Here is a 6008-nt window from a genome sequence, read left to right on the forward strand (position 1 = left end):
ATTTAAGAAATAAAGAAAAACTCAATCATGCAAATTGGATTTTCTCAGCATCAGAATCCGCTCATTCACACTGACTGTGTAAACGGTTGAAGACTTTCGATAGGCCAAAAAGCGTGCTTTATTTAGGCTCCACCACAAGAAATAAAGTCCCAGAACAGGAGATAGTAAATGAAGGTAACACCTAAATAAAACTGACTCTGTAACAACTCCATAATACGAACAGTCCTTTAATATAAACTGACAACAAACTGACTTTTTTCATCTTTAGTGAATATAAAGACATACTGTACATGTCGTACAGATGTTTCATTTTTTTAAACTCTCACTACACACGGGACCCATTAGCACCATTCATGTGATAAGTGTGCACTCCATGTGAAAAACCTGTTAGAATTCAGGAAATTAGAGTCAATAAGGGGACAGAATGTGCACCTTACGGATGACTAGAGTGCGGCGTGAGGATACCATACAACAGTACTTCACAAGTGTCTACAACTAACATCACAGCCTTACAAATACTTCCAGATTTGCTTACCACTCGCCCAACAATCATACATAGTCTATGTGCCGTACGAGCCTGAAGGGAACTGCAGGGCGCATAAATCCGCTCCTTTCTACGACCCTTCACGGGCTGGGACAACGCAAAAAACTACATACATTCCTGCTGGAAATCTTTCTGACACAATTTCTCCACATATGAGCATCACTCACTGACAGTATTGTGGACACCATGACCATCACCATCCAGAAACAGACAAGGTCCAAGAGCGTTTTGTCTTAATGAATCACTCTGCTAATCAATGTTTTTTACTTTTGTAAACCAAAAACCTTTTGGTTTAGTTGTGAAACTTTACCACTCAAAGATGGATCTTACTGAGCAATTTTACTATAAATATGTATACAAAGTAAATAAAGATAAATTAAACAACAACTATTGAAGATTAGTACACATTTTAATAAATACAATAAGATTAAAATTTGAATTCATTTTATTTCTGTTACAAATACAACAAGCTATAAGGGGGTTACATATGTTCGGTGTGCACTTCAATGCAGTGCTCAGAGAAGCCTTCCCTTCATCTACAGACTCCCTCCATAATGTTGGCTGACACATTTAATTACCCAGAGTTCATTGCACTGCAGCTTCGTTTCACACTGTTCTCGTTCAATATGGGTCTAATTTTAAGGATTTCTGTGCTTGTCGATATGCTCCAGCCAAATGAAAGGCAAGACAGTTTATGTTGCTAAGTCAGTTTATTCAATCCATGAAGGTATTGAACATCTTTGAACAGCAGGCAAACAGAAACCATCAGTCAGTCAAAGACCTAAACTGTGTTCCAACAAATAATTCATGCAAACTATAATCTGTTTAAAAGCTGTGAAAAAGTGTTACTGTCAGGGGATTGAACAGGTAGGTTAAACATGATGGTGAAGTGCTAAATCTAAAAACTACTATACTTTGCAGTGGATAATAAGGCGTACTGTCACTAAATGGTCTATTTCTGAACTAATGTCATTATTAAGACGGACTGTACTAAAAATTACATCAACACTAGAAGTCCCAGATGGCAAAATGAAAACAAGTTTTGTTGAAGTGGTTCAGCATGGCCCCACCTTTGGTGGAGCTTGTTTACATAACAAAAGCCTCAACTCACACCTGATTAAGGATAATGGCTAAAAGCCTTTGAGCCAACTGGCTGCCGTGCGGGAATTATAGGAAGAAAAGCCAAATGGCTGCTCTGTGGGACTTTAAGCGGGACAAAGGGAGTCTGAGATAAGTCTGTCAGTAAGACTTTATTAGCTGGATTCACAGTAATTCTACAATCTACATGTTAGCCATGTTAGCCACATTAGCATATTAGTAATACCTATAACTCCCAATCTTGTTTCAACAAATAAAAAGAGAGACTGATACTGCTAAAGCAATCATTACTATGACTACAACTTTCGCCTCGACAGTAATATGTAAAATAACCACAGTCTGACACCGCTACACATTAGCTGGGTTAGCGTATCTACAATAACACCTAACATTTTTAGCAACTGTACAAAAACAGACAGCTAAAACAATCTTTATTGAGACTAAGCTAACTCCCAACCTTGTTAGTAACATCAGTAAGAAAAGTTAATATCTGTGGCTCCCAACCTTGTTTTCAACATGTAAAAAACAGACTGACACCACTAAAACAAACGTTACTGTGACAAGGCCAACTCCCAAACTTGTCAGTAACATAAAAAAATACAGTCCGGCACTGCTACACGTTAGCAACATTAGCATACCTCCTTGTAACCAACATGGGAAAAAACAGACACAGGCAAATGTTCTGTTACTACACTAACTTTCAAGCTTTTTGTAACAGGCAACAGTTTGACACTTCTACACATTAGCCTCGTTAGCACAATAACAATAACGGTATTGCTACACATTTGCTGCATTAGCGTAAAAACAAAACTTGACGTCTCATTAGCATAAAACAATACCTGTATTGCTACATGTTAGCCACATTAGTGTAATAAACATAATTGTATTGCTACACTTTGGCTGCATTAGCGTAATAATAAAACCTGTAGTGCTAGACGTTAGACGCATTAGTGTAATAACAAAACCTGTGTTGCTACATGTTAGCCACATTAGCGTAATTAAAATACCTGTATTGCCACATGTCAGCTGAGTTACCATAATAACAATACCTGTATCTTCCAACCTTGTTTGCAAAAAGGCATGCGTTAGCGTATTTGCACATTGTTTGCAACTTAAAAAAAGACTGACATTTGTGTACTTCTCAAAATTACTTCATCAGTACACAAAATCAGAATGAACTCATATGTGAGGCGCTCCAAATTATAAGAAGCAATGCTGTTTTAGTTTTTTTTTTTTTTTAAATTAAGGTATTTATTTGCTCCTTATAGTAGGGAAAAAGCAGCATAACGAAAAAATATGACTGATGAAACATAACGCTTTGTAGCTAAATTTAAAGCCATGTGCCTCTAATTTTTGCCTCCTCTAAAACTTCAGCAGCAACAGGATTTATGTAAACAATCGGGGTAAAAGCTTTATTTTATGGCCGAAAAGCCCCGACTCTCCAGAACCGAGTAAATCAGCATAATCGACCGAAACCAAACCCGTCCGACTGTGGCCAGAATTCCCTCTCTATCCGCGCCGTGTCACTCTTCTGGGTCTCGCCTGCTTCCTCATTTGCGAGGCGGCGCACGTCCAGCGGGAAGAGAGCCTGAGTGAAATGACTCCTGAAATATCCATCACTGCAAATTACATCTTCGCTCGTGCTGAACCCATCTTTTGAGCTAATCAACTTACATGGCCCTGCACAACCGCGAAGACGCCCGCTAATGTCTTTTAATTTGCAAAGATAATTACACTTGAAAACCCACACTTTCCCTGCAAACTGAGCCCAAATCAGCCAGGATGCATGGATGTATGGATGCATCTGGGTTTCGGGGGAGCAAACGACACCCATCGAAGTGACTTACCCAATCCCTGTTTACAGGATACAATGCCAGAATTTGCATGTGGCGTCTCGTGAATGCTAATGCGCTAGTAATCTTACTTGTTCGGGTAAAACAAAGAGCTGCAAGAACCGACAAGCTAGTGTTGCTTAGGTGAAAGATACTCGTATGCATCCAAGGTGAGTGAAAGCAACAACAGAGCAGCAGGCTGTGGGTGGATTAGAGGCAGGAAGAGTCTCCACATAATGAGTTTAATAACGTACAATGTTCATTAAAACGCAGCTCCGAGCCTCTCCCGGGGTGTCACTCCTGTCAGATTAGTGGCGCTGAGATACAGCCGGTGCTGAGCAGAGACGGTCCATATGGTGTGTGCGCCTGACAACACCGTGACCCACACCAGATGTGCGCTCCCTCAGCTCCCCTGAACACACCTGTGTTTGTTCTCGGGACTCACAGTAACAAATACGAGAGCTGCTTTGGCTTTCCGAAGGCGCTAAAGGATACTGGACAGCCGCGAAAGTGGGAAAATAAAGGATTTCCTGAGTGTGTCAGCTTCAGCGCACAAAATATTGATAAGACGGAGAAAAATGTGAATTATTCTATTTAGCTTTTTGTATGCAGACAGTGGAACCCCAGGATTAATTTGTCTAAATCCAGAGGAACGACAAGATTGTTTGCAGCTATTACAGGCTTAGGTTCTTGTCTGTACCAGTTTCTCTGATGTAGATCATCAAATTATAAATCTGCCCATCCATTCCAAAAGTATTTTCAGCATTTTATTTCTAGCTAAAAGCAAATAACATCACATTTATGGAAATAACAAAAAAAAGTTTAGAGAGCTGTTTTAGCTGTTAATTAATCTGAATAAATACCCTTTAAAGTAAATGCCCAGTCTGACAGCCGTTTTATTGTATCTGAGGTGTCTTCCTTGCTTCTCGTTGGCCTTCAAATTTGAGCCATCTCTGGTTGTTTCTGTTACATGTGTGAAAAACTTTGTAAAAATTCTAAAAATTTTAATAAAAAACAATTTTGCAATTATACATAGTAATTATGTGAATAAACACAAACCAACTCACGCTAAGTCATTCAAAAACATAGCGGTGGATGTAAACAATACTTTGATTTACAGTAGATTCATTCACATTTCTGTCAAGGCTTTAGCGCTCATCTTCATCTATTTGGGCCTTGAAACGACAAGCTTGATGAAGAGATTCTGTGAAATTGTGGTTGGTGATTTTACAGAGGAACCGTGGATCCAACAATTCCACATTATATGCTCAACTTTTGATGTGTGATGCTGTGGAAACTCTTGATGCGCCCGCTAATGCTGGGCGGATCGATCCAAAAAATCGATTATAGCGAACTAAAGTTGATATTAGTATCAGATTGAAACTGACTCACAAATATCAATATTTTTACTCTTGTTTGCAACTTTTGTCTGCAAACCTGGCCCTTAACAAGTTACTTTTCACCTGTTTTTATTGCTCTATTTAAAGTCTAAGAAGTTAAAAATTATTTATATTTCCAACAGTTGTTTTTTTTTTATAGCTAAACATTTTGATTAATTTTTATATTATAGTTCCTTATTTCTTTTGGTTTGTAGAATGTTTTGCTTTCACTTCTTAACTTTTTATTTAATTTTCAAGTTTTATTTCAATAAACTTTTTCCGATTCATTTGAACATAATTCTGTTTTTTTGTTTATCAAGTAATTAAGAAAGGGAAACTTACAAAAAAACTATTTACAGCGATTAAAAACAATTGAGATTTGGAGGTTCATGTCACAACCACCGCATTTACAAAAAATATCGATATTGATATCGGCGATATTGACCGGTATCAGATCAATACCTGAATGCTCAGAATTGCCCAGCCTTAGAACCCACTGTGCAGTGCCCAAGGCACAAGTATCTCTTTCTTGGTCATGTGACTCATTTAATACGAAAAAAAGTGTTTCTAATGTAGTTTTGTGAAATATGTCAATTTTGATATGCCTTAAAATCCAGTGGCGGGCCGTCAGGGCCTGTAAGGCCTTCTCTGCTGGCCTAAAAATATCTGAATCACAGACTGATATTAATTATTATTTATTTCCGTGAATACGTATTCTATAATTCCAAATGCTCTGTCTTCGTCCTTTCATTGCTGTCTCCCTGGCTGCGCTGCTTCCAGACGTGTATTTTCCTATTTAAGCATTAACCAATCACATTGCAGCACCATTTGTTGCTAGGGTCAAAGAAATCTGCCCGGAGGCCTTCACAATCAGTTCTGCGGGCCCTGTAGCATAAAATAATTGTCGACCAAACTGTTGCTTCAACCAATCAGATTTGGAGTAGGCGACTCCAACGCCAGCTAGTGGGCTCTCGGAAACGTCATCATTTTCACGTGCTATGATTGGATAGCTCGCAGCTCGCTCTGGTTCTGCGTTATGTGACGGACACAGGTGCTGAGGAGCGGCTTGTCGGGTTTGAAGATTTTGCCAGTGGAAAGCGTCTCATCGTCTGATTTTTGGTGGAAAATGAATGTCTGGGTAAAGTTGTGGCACAG

This window comes from Oryzias melastigma, linkage group LG5 (assembly GCF_002922805.2).
Source record: "Oryzias melastigma strain HK-1 linkage group LG5, ASM292280v2, whole genome shotgun sequence".
Classification (NCBI taxonomy): Eukaryota; Metazoa; Chordata; class Actinopteri; order Beloniformes; family Adrianichthyidae; genus Oryzias; species Oryzias melastigma.